Source organism: Triticum urartu, chromosome 2A (genome assembly GCF_056163025.1).
Source record: "Triticum urartu cultivar PI428250 chromosome 2A, HENAU_Tu73, whole genome shotgun sequence".
NCBI lineage: Eukaryota > Viridiplantae > Streptophyta > Magnoliopsida > Poales > Poaceae > Triticum > Triticum urartu.
In genome coordinates, this window is record NC_141874.1 from 279,403,869 (window position 1) to 279,423,349 (window position 19,481).

The 19,481-nt window shown below is 45.4% G+C and overlaps 1 long non-coding RNA gene across 1 annotated transcript; it reads right to left on the reverse strand.

Moving 5' to 3' along the window:
* Positions 1-557: 557 nt before the first annotated feature.
* LOC147984816 (uncharacterized) lies at positions 558-3,589 on the reverse strand. The gene is made up of 4 exons (XR_015616237.1): positions 2,980-3,589; positions 2,143-2,218; positions 1,097-1,215; positions 558-961 (listed from the first exon to the last, which is right to left on the reverse strand). It is a non-coding gene; the product is annotated as an uncharacterized LOC147984816 (long non-coding RNA).
* Between the last annotated feature and the right edge of the window lie 15,892 nt (positions 3,590-19,481).

Genomic DNA, 19,481 nt, shown 5'->3' on the forward strand with positions numbered 1-19,481 from the left:
ACTTCTTTAAATTTTAACTTCTAGATCTTAAAAACAGGGGCAAATCAATGTTTACAATTTTTTTAAACTACTCGATTTTCTTAATTCGACCTTCTTGGTTTTGGAATAAACATTTTGAACTTCTATGTTAATTAAATTTGAAATTCTCCATTTTTTTAGCAAAATATAGAAACATCATTTTTTTATAAAATTTTCGAATTGCTTCATTTTTTTACTTTTGAACTTATTGGTTTATTCTATAGTAACGGGGAATATCACAAGTTTGTAATAAACCTTGAACCGCCCCATTATTTAAATTTGAACTTCAAGGTATTTTTTTGAGAAATGGTTTAACTTATAAAACAAATTTATGGTTTTTTCCACTTTCTTTGAACTTACTATGTTATATCTTGTGAAGTCCTATTTTTTTGTCTAGCGGCATTTTTAGGCATTTTTGTTGTCGGTGAAATGGCCTAGGCGGTCCTTTTTTCCATTGATGAATTTGTTCACTATGTGGTACACGTGAGCTTAACATTTTTTGAAACATGAACTTCACATGCTATTGAAATTCAAGAAAATTACACAACTATATACATACACTTCATGTGCTGCATGCACGACCAACACATTAGCAAGCTTAGTACCAACATATACCTAAGTAGCAGCACACTAATATTACATTGTTTTTGTTCTGATCATTCAGAATGTTGTATCTTCCAAGAGGATGGAGAATGATATATCTAATGGAAGACCATATGTAGAAAAGAAACATCATAATCTTTAACCATGGACAACAGCAACTTCAAACGCAAAACCAAGGACTATAATAGCTAAACTCTCACAGAAATCTCTCTCTAGCATTCTAGTTGAACTTCAACACCAACATTAGCTAGAGGGCGAGGCAGGCCACAACAACAGCAGCTGGCAGCGACCAGCAAATGGAGGCTGGGTCGTGACGGCGGCACCGAGATGGAGAAGGTGCCTGGGCATGTCAGGCAAAAATAACTAGGATTGAATAGTCTCAATCAGGTAGTTAGGCGTTACAAGAAAAGAAATAGCAAGTACATCAAGTTTCAGTGCCTCTTTCACACATAGATGTACAACAAAATTGGCATACCTTCTTATATAGATGGACTTGAACCCGCAAAAACTTGTGAGATATGAACATCTTTCGAAAGACATCGACCGCCTCAGAAAAATTCCTAGAATCCTCTGACATCGTGCATCAAACTTGGCCTTCAGTCTCAATAATATTATTTCAGAATCCTTTATTCAATTGCCATCAACATGACTTTACGATTCTAAAAGTACTAGCTTTTGGCAAAATGTGTACAAGCTACTCAAGAAATTGAAGGTGGTTGCAAACAACATACGAGCTACAGCCTAGCGATTTTTGCAAGTACGTGAGTGAAGACTTGTGATTGTTCTGATTCTGAACTTCCCATTTTTTTGATTTTGAACTTGTGATTGTTCTTTTTTCGCAGGGTGCAGTGCAACTGCCGGTGTTAGGAGGCTGGCTTCGCGACATCAGGTAGCCTCGTCCACCGCCGCACATGACGGCGAGGAGGGAATGAAGGAAAGACAGACCTGGCAGCAAGCGGGGGAGGAGCCAGAGCAGCGCCATGTCGGGGATGCAGGGTGTCAGCAACTATGTTTTTTATAAAACCTAAATTACTTCATAGAACATAGTTAAATATTTTAACATCACAAAAAGCTATGTTTTTATACAAGAAGTTGTTTTTCTAGGTAGTAGCACTTGCTTGCGTTGCACACGTTCCTCTACCACACACATATTTATCCTCTCACGTGCTTCCATTCTCCCCATGTTTAAGTCTGAACTCGTGTTGCACTACCAAAAGCTAACATCAAATGCAATCCTAATTAACATACGATGCGGAGCATCATCTCTGGTCAAAGCGAGGAAGCATTAATTAACAAAATTGCACATTTTTTGTACTCTCCGGCCTTGGGTGTGCTGGGCAAGCTGGGCAGCGGCGGTGCTCTTTTCTTGTTGTTGAAACCACGAGTGATCCAACTAACACAAAGTCAAGTTGAACTCCATGCTTTTTTAGAGGCAAACTTTGTGTTCAGAAGCCATGCCCTTGTCATTTCAGTCGTATGAACTTCATAGGAATTGTGAATGAAACTCGTGGTTGGTGTTACCTTCTTTTTGCTAGCCATCTGGTTGAGGAAAGAGAGCACCCGCTGGTTGCCGAGAGAGCCCGGAGCGCGCCAGGATCTGTTCCATTCACCAACACAAACATACGAGCTGAGACCACGAGAGAAGCTAAAAGTACACAACTCGAACACCGGTCATGAAATTTTCTGCACCACAAACATTGCTGAATCCATTTATTTAACTGTTAAGAACGGATAATTTTCTTTTGTCAACGATCTCTTCTAACATATGTGCTAGAACTGCTAAAAATGAGCATTTTTGCTGTAATGCATATAATGAACTCCTTAATTTCAGACATGAAAACTAAATAATTGTGTTTATACGCAGTCGAACTGATTCATAGAGGAGACGAGGAGGTTGACAGAGAGAGATGATTGCAGCCGAAGCCGGTGTACGTGGCTGGCCGCGCTACTGAAGCGCCGGTGGAAGGGAGTGCCGTCGCCAACAGCAGGAGATGAGGCACGTAGCGGCACAGGGTCAGCGGCCGCCGGCTCGAGGAATATCATGTAAAAACCAAAACTGAAAAATTCAGTACACATTCTGTCGAGCATGAAAACTAGAATATTCTGCTCATCTTCAGAAAGGAAGACGCTGTAGCAACTAGATTTGTAGGGGAAGCATCATGCTAGAATAAGTTGGACTGCACATATTCTTCTTTTTTGAACTTCTGCAACAAGTTAGAACTATATGCAGGTCGTGGGGAGGTGAGCGGCGGCAGCACACGCGAGCATGGTCGCTTCTATACATTATACATTGCTGCTAACCAAAATCACAAAACATGCTGAACATGTATGGGATGGAAGTGATGTGCTGAGCCTCACCTTTAACTGTTGTGGACTGCTGCTCGCGGTGGCCTCGACCTCCCTGACACAGCGCGGCTGGACTGGGATGGCGCTTGGTTTTGTTGGGTTAATCGGGAGGCGGCGGAGGTGTGGTATTCAGGATGAGGAAGAAGGGCGGCGTGGGAGTTCCACCTGGAGGAAGAAGGGCGTCTTAGGCTAGTATGGTTGGGGCGATGCTGGTTGATTCGGGGGCAGGGGAGGGGTAGCGCGGTGGCGGAGGAAGCCAGATCCGAGCGCGGTGGGAGGGACGACGGAGTGTGGACGGATAGGCAGCAAGAGGAGGCGAGCGACCTCTCCGCCCTGCAGGGGCGGTGCTGGTTGCCGATGGAGGTCCAACAGCTGGAGACACGCTAGGATCCGAGGCGAGCGACGCGAGGCGTGCTGGGGACGAGGGACAGGCAGGGGTTGAACGGCGACGGGAGGCTCGCCGGGGCAGTGGGAGCGGCGGCGGGAGGCGTGTCGGAGCAGTGGGAGCGGCGGCGGGAGGCGCGACAGGGCCAGGGAGGCAGTGGCGAGAGGCGCAGCGGTGCCAGGGGCCGGCGGCGAAAGGCAGCCGGGCGGAGTGTGGAGTTCAGGAGGACCTCCGTCGCTCTCTATATATATAGGGCTCTGTGATCCTTATTTTGATCCCAGGATTAGAATAGTGCCAATATATATATATATATATATATATATATATATATATATATATATATAAAACATAGTTGATACTTTGAATCAGACCAGTGTTTAATAAGGCCTCTCCAGTCTTCATCGATATATTTTTCACTAGAGATGTTTGGGCATGTTCAATGTTAGCCTTGTCTTCAAAGTGAATTTTCCTCAGGTTATACTGATACTTTCACAGAGCAAACTTGAAAACATAGGTACATGCTTGTCTAGTTGCATCATCTTGGCTACCAACTTGAACCTAGGTGCTAGTTCAACAACGCACATGGGAAGTATTAGTGTACATCAAACTATGAGACTACATATGAAGAAGCATGCAAGTATAACTTGACTCAAGCAACTACCTTCTTGTTGTTGAAGTTCACAAGGTTCATCTGATTTTGCCAACTCATCTTGTGTCAAGAGTGCTACGGAAGTAGTGTCAGGTGGCAAGGGAGCTTCGGAACTTCCCGCTAACAAAGTTGCCGAAGGAGTAACTCATGCAGATGTTGGTACTGTGGAAGAAGGTGCTGCAACAACTAGGGATGCCGTTTCTTGTTTGGTGGTAACTATTCGTTTGTGTTTGGATTGTTTTGCAGCTAGTGTAGCAGGGGATACCGTGTTTGTACAATTTTTCAGTGGACTTCGACCTTCTATTGCACCATGAGTACCAGCAGAATCTGCATAATTCTTCCGCTTCTATTTTCGTGCGTCCCGAGTACTAACACTGTCGGATTTCGGTTTTTGCAGACCCTTGAGAGGTTCGAACTCTAGGGTGCGTGCGAAGAACTCGTCCTCCCTAGTCTGCCCACTCGCTAATCTCATGGCCTAACTCGACGAACCGAATGGACAAGAGACACAACAGTTTATCCAGGTTCAGGCCACCTTGCAGTGTAAAACCCTACTCCTGCTTTGTGGTGAATTGGCCTCGAAGAGCTGAGGATGAACTAGTACAGTGGGAGCACAACCTCAGGAGGAGGAGTGTTCTTGTGCTCGATGAGCTGGTGGGTGTGAGGATGATCCGAGTGACCCGTCGCCCTCTATGGTGGTGGCTAGGTCCTATTTATAGTTGCCTTTGTCCTCTTCCCAAATGAAGGCGGGAAGGGATCCCACAAGGGCCAAATTTGAAGGGAGACAACTAGTACATGCTATTCTGACAAAAGTAGTCTTTATCTGCAAAAGCCTTTGGCGGTGACGCCGCGGTGGGCTCAGTGATGACCTCCGTCCTGCCGTCTTGGCGGTCTTGTTCTTGTTGCACCGGAATGGAAACCTTTGCTTGATTCCTCGGGACTCCGCGCCTGCGCTTGCCTCCTTAGCACCAAAGAGGAAACTAGTACACTACGCCCGCTGGTGCCCGCCCGGCCTTGGTCGTCATGGCTCATGTCATCTGGACCTCGCGAGGTGAACCTTGCATAGAAATCTCTGCTCCTCGGCAGCCAGCCTGGGGAGGCCGCCCCACGTGGAGGTCTTGGTGTCGTCCGCCTCGCGAGGCTTGGCCCCTAGCAAGGGTCTTGAGTTCTTGATGTTGAAGCTAGGCCGTACCGGTCCGTCGATGGAGCCACGCCATGGGTCGCAAGTAGGCAAGTCTGTGTACCCCCGTTCCTAGAACGCCGATAGTAGCCCCCGAGCCCAAGGCGCGCTCGAACTTGACTTTGAGGTGAAGCTAAAGGGCAAGTGTGGAGCACCGCGGGCCCTAACCGCTTGCGGCCTTGGTCGACGCGTGGTGATTGATGGGACGTGGGCGCCTCCGCTTCCCCATGCCGCCTCGGCAACCGTTCGACTTGACGAGACCCTCCTGCATGTAGAGAAAATCATCATTGCGTGCGATCGTGGAGGCCGGCGATTGGCCTCCCTCCGTCTATAAATGAGGAGAGGGGCGGAGCCCCCATTGCTCATCTCCGTCTTCTCGCTGCCCGCTTCTTCTTCTTCTTCTTCTTCTTCTTCTTCCTTGTCTTGCTGTCTTGCCATAGCTCCCATGGCACCGATCAGGAGGTTCTCCGCGGTGGAAAAGGGGAAAGCCTTTTGGGAGGAGCCTGAACCGCTTTCGCCAAGGAAGAAGTTCAGCCGCCCTCACGATGCCGACGAAAGGCAGGAGGTGACGTGACCTTGGTACGAGCGGTCACCGTCTGGCTTCCCGCTCCATCTGTACGCCCACGCGCAGGGCTCCAGAGAGGGCAGCAGTGCCCAGCGCCACGAGGGCCACGACCACGATGGCCAGGCTAGGGCTACCCGGCCAGCCGGCTCGCGAACCCATGCCGAGGGCTCCTCGCACGAGTTCGTGGTGTGGTTGGCAATGCCGCCACGCACGTGGATCCGGTTCCCACGGTTCTTCACCAAGGAGATGCCGCCGAGGGGTGCGCTCGATTTGTGGCTGCACCACGCCGGGTGCTGCAGCCTCGCCACGGGGGCAGAGGTCAAGGTCGTCCCCCTGGGCAGCATCTTCACGACCCGAGGGTGGGGCGAGGTTACCCGCGCCTGCCACCCTAAAGGGGCCCTCGCCATCCATTTTGAATACGATGGTGCCTCCACGTTGTTCTTCAAGGTCTTCAACGAGGAAGGCCGATGGCTAGAGTGCTGCTCCGGAGGAAGCAGCCCACGTGGCGCGGCCGCGGTCGTTGAGCCCGCCTCCGGCCTCGTCGACAGCCCCTCCAGCAGCAGCGGTGACTCCTGGGAATCCAGGGACTCTCCCGAGCCCAGTGAGTCCCGCGACGACATCTACGTGCCTCCGAGCTCACGTCGCACCTGGAGCGCGGCCGCAGCATCCACTCAGCGTTGTTGATGATGCCCAGCAGCCGGGGTCCCTTGAGGCTTCCTTCTTTTGTTTTCCTGCATTGAACTATAATTCTTTTGCTCCGAAGTTTATTATTCCTAGTATAAGGTTGGATCTATGTATCTCGCTTCGGCATTGATTCCCCTTTTCGTTCTTGTGGTAGCTTTGCGCTCTATGCCGGCATGTCCCAGTCCTCAGGCAGGCTTCGGGCATCGTTGATATGCCAGGTCGCGATGCCGTGGTCAAGGCCAGGAGGTGAGCGGCCCGAGGTCCGGTATGAGCTCCTGAGGCGCGATGCTCAAGAGGTCCCCTTTGGCGTGCAAGCAGCTCCCTGGAGGCCGAAAAGGGAAGTGGCATTGCCGGAGCGAGACCACGGGGGTTGGAAGCATTGAACAGTGAAGTTCGCACTGACATGTATGGGTGACTTATCTTAGTGAGCCTGAGGAGATTCCTTCGCGCAGTGCCTGATTGCGCCTTAACGGTGATGCTTCCAGGCAGGGCTCACGCCACCCGCCCTCTTCCCCACTCATTTAAGCGCTCTATGTCCTTGGGTCCCGACCCTCGAGCGAGGCTCGGCCGCCGCTGGTATGCTAGGTCGTGATGCCGTGGTCAAGGACCAGGGGGTGAGGGCTGGAGAGTTAGTAGGAGCTCCTGAGGCGCAGTGCTCAGGAGCCCGCCCTTCAACATGCAAGCGAATTGCATGAAAAAGGGGCGGCCGGTGGAGCTGCCTGCACCCGAGCTCCTGGGATTCCTGCGTGTTAGTCCGAGAGGAGAGTATAACTCATTGACGCGCTTGCTGTCCTGCCGCTGATCTTTCCACAAGGAGATGGAGCCACTGAGGACCTAGTGAGGTGATGTGCGCAGGGCTGGCCGCGAGCCAAAGCTCGATCACTCAGATTTATCAGCGTTGCAGGGACGGACCCGAGCACAAGCGCCGTGCTAGCATGTGTAGCCCCCGTTGCGGGATGAGCAAGAGGCCGGTCAGCAATGCGGGAAGCCGCGGAGGGGCGACAAGACACCAGGCAAGCGGGTGATAACATAAATCATCTCATGGATAGGGTAGAGCCAGCTCTAATAGATGCAGAAAAACGATACACGCCACGGGGACACACCCATACGGCCTGGCGATGATGCAACCCGAGGGGCGCCCCCAACAGAGTAAATCAAAGACGTAAAAGGAGACATGCCGCAGGGATAGGCCCATGCGATCTAGGGATAATGCGGCCTAAGGGGCGCCCCAACTAAATAAACCAGAAAATGTCACCTGGCACCGTTGCTGAAGAGATGTTGAAGTAGCTGAAGACTGATACGTCCATTTTGCATCATGCTTTTATATCGATATTTATTGCATTATGGGCTGTTATTACACATTATGTCACAGTACTTATGCCTATTCTCTCTTATTTTACAAGGTTTACATGAAGAGGGAGAATGCCGACAGCCGGAATTCTGGGCTGGAAAAGGAGCAAATATTAGAGACCTATTATGCACAACTCCAAAAGTCCTGAAACTTCACGGGAGCATGTTTCAGAATATATAAAAAATATTGGGCGAAGGAAGTACCAGAGGAGGCCACCCACCATCCACAAGGGTGGGGGCGCGCCCTACCCCCCTGGCCGCGCCCCTGCCTCATGGGCCCTCTGGCAGCCCTCTGATGCCCATCTTCTGCTATACGAAGTCTTTCGTCCAGAAAAAAATCATAAGCAATCTCACAGGACGAAACTCTGCCGCCACGAGGCGGAACCTTAGCGGAAGCAATCTAGGGCTCCGGCGGAGCTGTTCTGCTGGGGAAACTTCCCTCCGGGAGGGGGAAATCATCACCATCGTCATCACCATCGTCGTCACCATCGATCCTCTCATTGGGAGGGGGTCAATCTCCATCAACATCTTCACCAGCACCATCTCATCTCAAACCCTAGTTCATCTCTTGTATCCAATCTTTGTCTCAACACCTCAGATTGGTACCTGTGGGTTGCTAGTAGTGTTGATTACTCCTTGTAGTTGATGCTAGTTGGTTTATTTGGTTTAAGATCATATGTTCAGATCCTTTATGCATATTAATACCCCTCTGATTATGAACATGAATATGATTTGTGAGTAGTTACGTTTGTTCTGAGGGCATGGGAGAAGTCTTGCTATAAGTAGTCATGTGAATTTGGTATTCGTTCGATATTTTGATGAGATGTATGTTGTCTTTCCTCTAGTGGTGTCTTGTGAACGTCGATTACATGACACTTCACCATTGTTTGGGCCTAGAGGAAGGCATCGGGAAGTAATAAGTAGATGATGGGTTGCTAGAGTGACATAAGCTTAAACCCTAGTTTATGAGTTGCTTCGTAAGGGGCTGATTTGGATCCATATGTTTCATGCTATGGTTAGGTTTACCTTAATACTTCTTTTGTAGTTGCGGATGCTTGCAAGAGGGGTTAATCATAAGTGGGATGCTTGTCCAAGGAAGGACAGCACCCAAGCAGCGGTCCACCCACATATCAAATTTTCAAAGTACCGAACGTGAATCATATGAACATGATGAAAACTAGCTTGACGATAATTCCCATGTGTCCTCGGGAGCGCTTTCCTTTATATAATAGTTCGTCCAGGCTAGTCCTTTGCTACAAAAAGGATTGGGCCATCTTTCTGCACCTTATTTACTTTCATTACTTGTTATCCGTTACAAATTATCTTATCACAAAACTATCTGTTACCGATAATTTCAGTGCTTGCAGAGAATACCTTACTGAAAATTGCTTATCATTTCCTTCTGCTCCTCGTTGGGTTCAACACTCTTACTTATCAAAAGGACTATGATTGATCCCCTATACTTGTGGGTCATCAAGACTCTTTTCTGACGCCGTTGCCGGGGAGTGAAGCGCATTTGGTAGGTGGAATTTGGTAAGGAAAAATTTATATAGTGTGCTAAAATTTGCTGTCACTTGTTACTATGGAACATAATCCTTTGAGGGGCTTGTTCGCGGTATCTTCGCCCCGACCAGTAGAGCAAAGAGTTGCTCCTCAACCTAATGAACCTACTGAAAATGTTTACTTTGAAATTCCTTCGGGTATGATAGCGAAACTGCTAGCTAATCCTTTTACAGGAGATGGAACACTGCATCCCGATTTGCACCTAATCTATGTGGATGAAGTTTGTGGATTATTTAAGCTTGCAGGTATGCCCGAGGATGTTATCAAGAAGAAGGTCTTCCCTTTATCTTTGAAGGGAAAGGCATTGACATGGTTTAGGCTATGTGATAATATGGGATCATGGAACTACAATCGATTGAAATTGGAATTTCATCAGAAGTTTTATCCTATGCATCTTGTTCATCGTGATCGTAATTATATATATAATTTTTGGCATCATGAAGGAGAAAGCATCACTCAAGCTTGGGGGAGGCTTAATTCATTCATGCCCCAGTCATGAGCTCTCAAGAGAAATTATTATTCGAATTTTTTATGCTCGGCTTTCTCTCGATAACCGCTCTATGCTCGATACTTCTTATATTGGCTCTTTTATGATGAAGACTATTGAATTCAAATGGGATTTATTGGAAAGAAATAAACGCAACTCTGAAGATTGGGATCTCAACGAAGGTAAGGAGTTAGGTATAACACCTAAGTTTGATTGTGTTAAATCTTTTATGGATACCGATGCTTTCCGTGAATTTAGCACTAAATATGGACTTGACTTTGAGAAAGTAGCTTCTTTCTGTGAATCTTTTGCTACTCATGTTGATCTCCCCAAGGAGAAGCGGTTTAAATATAATCCTCCCATCAAAGTAAAAGTAGTTGCACCTATTAAAGTTGAAGAAAAGACTATCACGTATAATGATTATGGTGTTCCTCGTTAGAATAAAGGATCATGCTAAAGCATCAACTGTGGTTCATAAGAGTAATGCTAGAACACCTACTCCCTCTGAGAAAATTAAAGTTGAACCTAGTGTTGCTATGGTTAAAGATCTCTTGGCCGATAATATTGATGGGCATGTTATTTACTTCTGTGATTAAGCTTCTAGAATTACTAGACCCGATACTAAAAATAAACATAGACCTGTTGTAGGCATGCCTGTTATTTCTGTTAAAATAGGAGATCATTGCTATCATGGCTTATGTGATATGGGTGCTAGTGCAATTGCAATACCTCATTCCTTATATAAAGAAATTATGCATGATATTGAACCTACTGAGATAGAGGAAATTGATGTTACAATTAAGCTTGCCAATAGAGACACTATTTCACCAGTTGGGATTGTTAAAGATGTTGAAGTCTTGTGTGGGAAAGTTAAATATCCTGCCAATTTTCTTGTTCTTGGTTCCCCACAAGATAAATTTTGTCCCATTATATTTGGTAGACCCTTCTTGAATACTGTTAATGCTAGGATCGATTGCAAAAAGGATGTTGTTACTATTGGTTTGGGGGATATGTCTCATGAGTTTAATTTTGCTAAATTTCGTAGACAACACCATGATAAAGAATTGCCTAGTAAAGATGAAATTATTGGTCTTGCTTCTATTGCCGTTCCTCCTAATGATCCTTTAGAACAATATTTGCTCGACCATGAAAATGATATGTTTATGAATGAAAGAAGGGAAATAGATGAAGTATTCTTTAAACAGGGACCTATTTTGAAACACAACTTGCCTGTTGAAATTCTTGGGGATCCTCCTCCACCCAAGGGTGACCCCGTGTTTGAGCTTAAACCTTTACCCGAAACTCTTAAATATGCTTATCTTGATGAGAAAGAGATATATCCTATTATTATTAGTGCTAACCTTTCAGAGTATGAAGAAAAGAAATTATTGAGAACTCTGAAGAAGCACCGTGCTGCTATTGGATATACTCTTGATGATCATAAGGGCATTAGTCCCACTCTATGCCAGCACAAAATAAAATTGGAGAAAGACGCGAAACCGGTTGTTGATCACCAACGACGGTTAAATCCTAAGATGAAAGAAGTGGTAAGGAAAGAAATACTAAAGCTTCTGGAGGCAGGTATAATTTATCCCGTTCCTGATAGTCAGTGGATAAGTCATGTCCATTGTGTCCCTAAGAAGGGAGGTATTACTATTGTTCCTAATGATAAAGATGAACTGATCCTACAAAGAATTGTTACAGGTTATAGAATGGTAATGGATTTCCGCAAATTAAGTAAATCTACTAAAAAGGATCATTACCCTTTACCCTTCATTGATTAAATGCTAGAAAGATTATCCAAACATACACATTTTTGCTTTCTAGACGGTTATTCTGGTTTCTCTCAAATACCTGTGTAAAGAGGATCAAGAAAAGACAACTTTTACTTGCCCTTTCGGTACCTTTGCTTGTAGACGTATGCCTTTTGGTTTATGCAATGCACCTGCTACCTTTTAAAGATGTATGACTGCTATATTCTCTAACTTTTGTGAAAAGATTGTTGAGGTATTGATGGATGATTTTTCTGTATATGGAACTTCTTTTGATGATTGCTTAAGCAACCTTGATCGAGTTTTGCAGAGATGTGAAGAAACTAATCTTGTCTTGAATTGGGAGAAGTGCCACTTTATGGTTAATGAAGGTATTATCTTGGGGCATAAAATTTCTGAAAGAGGTATTGAAGTTGATAAAGCTAAATTTGATGCTATTGAAAAGATGCCATGTCCTAAGGACATTAAAGGTATAAGAAGTTTCCTTGGTCATGCCGGTTTTTATAGGAGGTTCATTAAGGACTTCTCTAAAATTTCTAGGACTCTGACTAATCTCTTACAAAAAGATGTTCCTTTTGTCTTTGATGATGATTGTGTAAAAGCATTTGAAATACTTAAGAAAGCTTTGATTTCTGCACCTATTGTTCAGTCTCCTGATTGGAATTTACCATTTGAAATTATGTGTGATGCTAGCTATTATGGTGTAGGGGCTGTTCTAGGACAAAGAGTTGATAAGAAATTAAATGTTATCCAATATGCTAGTAAGACTCTGGACAATGCCCAGAGAAATTATGCTACTACTGAAAAAGAATTTTTAGCGGTTGTATTTGCTTGTGATAAGTTCAGACCTTATATAGTTGATTCTAAAGTAATTGTTCACACTGATCATGCTGCTATTAAATATCTTATGGAAAAAAGATGCTAAACCTAGACTTATTAGATGGGTTCTCTTGCTACAAGGATTTGATTTGCATATTATTGATAGAAAGGGAGCTGAGAACCCCGTTGCAGACAACTTGTCTAGGTTAGAGAATGTTCTTGATGACCCACTACCTATTGATGATAGCTTTCCTAATGAACAATTAGCTGTCATAAATGCTTCACGTACTGCTCCATGGTATGCTGATTATGCTAATTATATTGTTGCTAAATTTATACCACCTAGTTTCACACACCAGCAAAAGAAAAAGTTCTTCTATGATTTAAGAAATTACTTTTGGGATGACCCACACCTTTATAAAGAAGGAGTAGATGGTTTTATTAGACGTTGTGTACCTGAGCATGAACAGGAACAGATCCTACACAAGTGTCACTCCGAGGCTTATGGAGGACACCATGCTGGAGATAGAACTGCACATAAGGTATTGCAATCCGGTTTTTATTGGCCTACTCTCTTCAAAGATGCCCATAAGTTTGTCTTGTCTTGTGATGAATGTCAAAGAATTGGTAATATTAGTAGACGTCAAGAAATGCCTATGAATTATTCACTTGTTATTGAACCATTTGATGTTTGGGGCTTTGATTATATGGGACTGTTTCCTTCCTCTAATGGGTATACTCATATTTTAGTTGCTGTTGATTACGTTACTTAGTGGGTAGAAGCTATTCCAACAAGTAGTGATGATCATAACACCTCTATTAAGATGCTTAAAGAAGTTATTTTTCCGAGGTTTGGAGTCCTTAGATATTTAATGACTGATGGTGGTTCAAATTTTATTCATGGCGCTTTTCGTAAAATGCTTGCTAAATATGATGTTAATCATATAATTGCATCTCCATATCATCCACAGTCTAGTGGTCAAGAAGAACTGAGTTATAGAGAGCTTAAATTAATTTTGCAAAAGACTGTTAATAGATCTAGAAAGAATTGGTCCAATAAACTTTATGATGCATTATGGGCTTATAGAACTGCATATACAAATCCTATGGGTATGTCTCCGTATAAGATGGTTTAGGGAAAAGCATGTCACTTACCTCTCGAACTAGAACATAAGGCATATTGGAACATAAAGCATGCAAGGAAGTGCGTCCTTATCCTCCGTGACCGCTGGGACCCACCCGGTCAAAGCGTACGTAGCATTGTCTGTCTGGTCACGAACGTGTACGTACATACTGGTCGATCGGTCTCTCTACAAGTATGAACCATGGCCGAGTAAGTAGCGGCACGTGGCGTTGTAGAGCACCCGACATAGCAGTTCACGCAGTACCTCTAAGTCCTGTACACGTATGTACAGCCGCATGGGAAAAAATATGACCACGTACGTACATAAGGGCAGGGTCTCGAGCGCGTACAAGCGCATATATACGGACGGCCAGGGTTTGTGTACATGGAGAGGCAACGGACGACAGCAACGACGTCTTGTTCTTTGGGCAACGAACCGACTGGGTTGGAACGGAGAAACATCGTCCTGTTCATCGGCAGGCAACCGACTGGGTCAGAATGCATCATGTTCAACGGGAGCCAACCGGCTTGGACGGAACAGCTGAAACAGGGTCTGGCGTACCACAGGACGAAGGAAATGGCCTTCTGTTCGACCGGCCACGGTCAAAACGGGATCATGTTCATCGGGAGGGGTCTGGCGTACCGCAAAACGGAGGAAACGGACTTGTGTTTGAGTGCATATGGTCGAACGGTGTCATATTGATCGGGAGGGGTGTAGCAGACCGCTAAACGGAGGAAACAGACTTGTGTTGGAGCTCCTAGGTCAAAACAGGGTCCTGTTCATCCACCGTCTACTGCCTCGCTCCAGCCTCCACGGGCTACTATTCATTCACTGTCGACCTCCTCCAGCCTCCACGAGCTACTGTTCATCCAGCCTCCACCGCCTATTGTTCATAGAGCCTCCACGGGGTCCTATTCATCCACCCCCAACTGGCTGGGGTGCGGCGGCCTCCTCGGGGTCTTGTTCATCCAGCGGAAACGGCCTACTACCACAGGGTCCTGTTCATCCAACCCCCACCGGGAACTGTTCATCCACAGCCAACCAACTGGCTCGACTCACCACGTCTCGACTCGTTCTACGTACCGCGCACACAGTAGCAATGGTCACTGTTCATTGACAGGCAACCCAACACCGGCATGCTATGTCTCACACGGGGGCTCGATCGGCTTCAGTAAGCAGCAACAGTGATTGATTGCTCGGGTTCAGTTAGCAGCAGTAGCAAAGGAATTGCTCGGGTTCAGTCAGCAGCGAATGAATGGCTCGGGTTCAGTTAAGAGCCAAGGGATCGATCGCTCGGGTTCAGTAACGTGCGATCGCTCCGGGTTCACTTAGCCAACGCCTCGCACACACGCGCGTACATGAGAGAAACGCGCAAACCACAGTGCATTGCTCGGCCCCGATCACCCAGCGTAACCGGGAACTCCCCGATATTTTCCTCGCCCTCGCTTCTACCATGTTTTTTGTTGGGAAACATAGTAATTTCAGAAAATTTCCTATGCACACATAGGATCATGGTGATGCATAGCAACGAGAGGGGAGAGTGTGTCTATGTACCCTCGTAGACCGAATGCGGAAGCGTTAGCACAACGCGGTTGATGTAGTCATACGTCTTCACGATCCGACCAATCCAAGTTCCGAACGCACGACACCTCCGAGTTCTGCACACGTTCAACTCGATGACGTCCCGCGAGCTCCGATCCAGCAAATCTTCATAGGAGAGTTTCGTCAGCACGACGGCGTGGTGACGGTGATGATGATGCTACCGACGCAGGGCTTCGCCTAAGCACCGTTATGATATGATCGATGTGGACTATGGTGGAGGGGGGCACCACACACGGCTAAGAGATCAATGATCAATTGTTGTGTCCATGGGGTGCCCCTGCCCCCGTATATAAAGGAGCAAGGGGGGGGGGGGAGGCGGCCGGCCAGGGAGAGGCGCGCCAAGGGGGAGTCCTACTCCCACTAGGAATAGGACTCCTCCTATTCCTAGTAGGAGTAGGAGAGGGGGAAGGAAAGGGAGAGGAGGAGAAGGAAAGAGGGGGCCGGGCCCCTTGCCCTAAACCAATTTGGTTTGGGCCTTGGGGGGGCACCCCACACTCTCCTTGATGCCCTCTATTTCCACTAAGGCCCATGTAGGCCCATTAAGCCCCCGAGGAGGTTCCGGCAACCCCCGGTACTCCGGTATATGTCCGAAACCTTCCGGAACCTTTCCGATGTCCGAACATAGTCGTCCAATATATTGATACTTATGTCTCGACCATTTTGAGACTCCTCGTCATGTCTGTGATCATATCCGGGATTCCAAACTACCTTAGGTACATCAAAAGACAAAAACTCATAATACCGATCGTCACTGAACTTTAAGCGTGCGGAACCTACGGGTTCGAGAACTATGTAGACATGACCGAGACATGTCTCCGGTCAATAACCAATAGCGAAACCTGGATGTTCATATTGGCTCCCACATATTCTACGAAGATCTTTATCGGTCAAACCGCATAACAACATACGCTGTTCCCTTTGTCATCGGTATGTTACTTGCCCGAGATTCGATCGTCGGTATCTCAATACCTAGTTCAATCTCGTTACCGGCAACTCTCTTTACTCGTTCCGTAATACATCATCTTGCAACTAACTCATTAGTTACAATGCTTGCAAGGCTTATAGCGATGTGCATTACCAAGTGGGCCCAGAGATACCTCTCCAGCAATCGAAGTGACAAATCCTAATCTCGAAATACGTCAACTCAACAAGTACCTTTGGAGACACCTGTAGAGCACCTTTATAATCACCCAGTTACGTTGTGACGTTTGGTAGCACACCAAGTGTTCCTCCGGTAAACGGGAGTTGCATAATCTCATAGTAATAGGAATGTGTATAAGTCATGAAGAAAGCAATAGCAACATACTAAATGATCAAGTGCTAAGCTAACAGAATGGGTCAAGTCAATCACATCATTCTCGTAACGATGTGACCCCGTTAATCAAATGACAACTCATGTCTATGGCTAGGAAACATAACCATCTTTGATCAACAAGCTAGTCAAGTAGAGGCATACTAGTGACACTCTGTTTGTCTATATATTCACACATGTATCATGTTTCCGGTTAATACATTTCTAGCATGAATAATAAACATTTATCATGATATAAGGAAATAAATAATAACTTTATTATTGCCTCTAGGGCATATTTCCTTCAGTCTCCCACTTGTACTAGAGTCAATAATCTAGATTACATAGTAATGATTCTAACACCCATGGAGCCTTGGTGCTGATCATGTTTTTCTCGTGGAAGAGGCTTAGTCAACGGGTCTGCAACATTCAGATCCGTATGTATCTTGCAAATCTCTATGTCTCCCACCTGGACTTGATCCCGGATGGAGTTGAAGCGTCTCTTGATGTGCTTGGTTCTCTTGTGAAATCTGGATTCCTTTGCCAAGGCAATTGCACCAGTATTGTCACAAAAGATTTTCATTGGACCCGATGCACTAGGTATAACACCTAGATCGGATATGAACTCCTTCATCCAGACTCCTTCATTTGCTGCTTCCGAAGCAGCAATGTACTCCGCTTCACATGTAGATCCCGCCACGACGCTCTGTTTAGAACTGCTCCAACTGACAGCTCCACCGTTCAAAACACGTATCCAGTTTGCAATTTAGAATCGTCCGGATCAGTGTCAAAGCTTGCATCAATGTAACCATTTATGATGAGCTCTTTGTCACCACCATAAACGAGAAACATATCCTTAGTCCTTTCAGGTACTTACGGATGTTCTTGACCGCTGTCCAGTGATCCACTCCTGGATTACTTTGGTACCTCCCAGCTAAACTAATAGCAAGGCACACATCAGGTCTTGTACACATCATTGCATACATGATAGAGCCTATGGCTGAAGCATAGGGAACATCTTTCATTTTCTCTCTATTTTCTGCAGTGGTCGGGCATTGAGTCTTACTCAACTTCACACCTTGTAACACAGGCAAGAACCCTCTCTTTGCCTGATCCATTTTGAACTTCTTCAAAACTTTGTCAAGGTATGTGCTTTGTGAAAGTCCAATTAAGCGTCTTGATCTATCTCTATAGATCTTGATGCCCAATATGTAAGCAGCTTCACCGATGTCTTTCATTGAAAAACTCTTATTCAAGTATCCTTTTATGCTATCCATAAATTCTATATCATTTCCAATCAACAATATGTCATCCAAATATAATATTAGAAATGCTACTGAGCTCCCACTCACTTTCTTGTAAATACAGGCTTCTCCAAAAGTCTATATAAAACCATATGCTTTGATCACACTATCAAAACGTTTATTCCAACTCCAAGAGGCTTGCACCAGGCCATAAATGGATCACTGGAGCTTGCACACTTTGTTAGCACCTTTTGGATCGATAAAACCTTCAGGTTGCATCATATACAACTCTTCTTCCAGAAGTCCATTCAGGAATGCAGTCTTTACATCCATTTGCCAAATTTCATAATCATAAAATGCGGCAATAGCTAACATGATTCGGACGGACTTAAGCATCGCTACGGGTGAGAAGGTCTCATCGTAGTCAACTCATTGAACTTGTTGAAAACCTTTCGCAACAAGTTGAGCTTTGTAGACAGTAACATTACCATCAGCGTATGTCTTTTTCTTGAAGATCCATTTATTCTTGATGGCTTGCCGATCATCGGGTAAGTCAACCAAAGTCCACACTTTGTTCTCATACATGGATCCCATCTCAGATATCATGGCCTCAAGCCATTTTGCGGAATCTGGGCTCATCATCGCTTCCTCATAGTTCGTAGGTTCGTCATGGTCTAGCAACATGAGCTCCAGAATAGGATTACCGTACCACTCTGGTGCAGATCTTACCCTGGTTGACCTACGAGGTTCAGTAGTAACTTGATCTGAAGTTTCATGATCATCATCATTAGCTTCCTCACTAATTGGTGTAGATGTCACATTAACCGGTTTCTGTGATGAACTACTTTCCAATAAGGGAGCAGGTACAGTTACCTCATCAATTTCTACTTTCCTCCCACTCACTTCTTTCGAGAGAAACTCCTTCTCTAGAAAGGATCCATTCTTAGCAATGAAAGTCTTGCCTTCGGATCTGTGATAGAAGGTGTACCCAACTGTTTCTTTTGGGTATCCTATGAAGACACATTTTCCCGACTTGGGTTCAAGCTTATCAGGTTGAAGCTTTTTCACATAAGCATTGCAGCCCCAAACTTTAAGAAACGACAACTTTGGTTTCTTGCCAAACCATAGTTCATAACGCGTCGTCTCAACGGATTTAGATGGTGCCCTATTTAACCTGAATGCAGCCGTCTCTAAAGCATAACCCCAAAACGATAGTGGTAAATCAGTAAGGGACATCATAGATCGCACCATATCTAGTAAAGTACGATTACGACGTTCAGACACACCATTACACTGTGGTGCTCCAGGTGGCGTGAGTTGCGAAGCTATTCCGCATTGTTTCAAAGTTAGACCAAACTCGTAACTCAAATATTCTCCTCCATGATCATATCGTAGAAACTTTATTTTCTTGTTACGATGATTTTCCACTTCACTCTGAAATTCTTTGAACTTTTCAAATGTTTCAGACTTATGTTTCATTAAGTAGATATACCCATATCTGCTTAAATTATCTGTGAAGGTGAGAAAATAACGATACCTGTCGCGAGCTTCAATATTCATTGGACCACATACATCAGTATGTATGATTTCCAACAAGTCAGTTGCTTGCTGCATTGTTCCGGAGAACGACGTTTTAGTCATCTTGCCCATGAGGCATGGTTCGCAAGTACCAAGTGATTTCAAAAGTCCATCAGTATGTAGTTTTTTCATGCGCTTTACACCAATATGACCCAAACGGCAGTGCCACAAATAAGTTGCACTATCATTATCAACTCTGCATCTTTTGGCTTCAACATTATGAA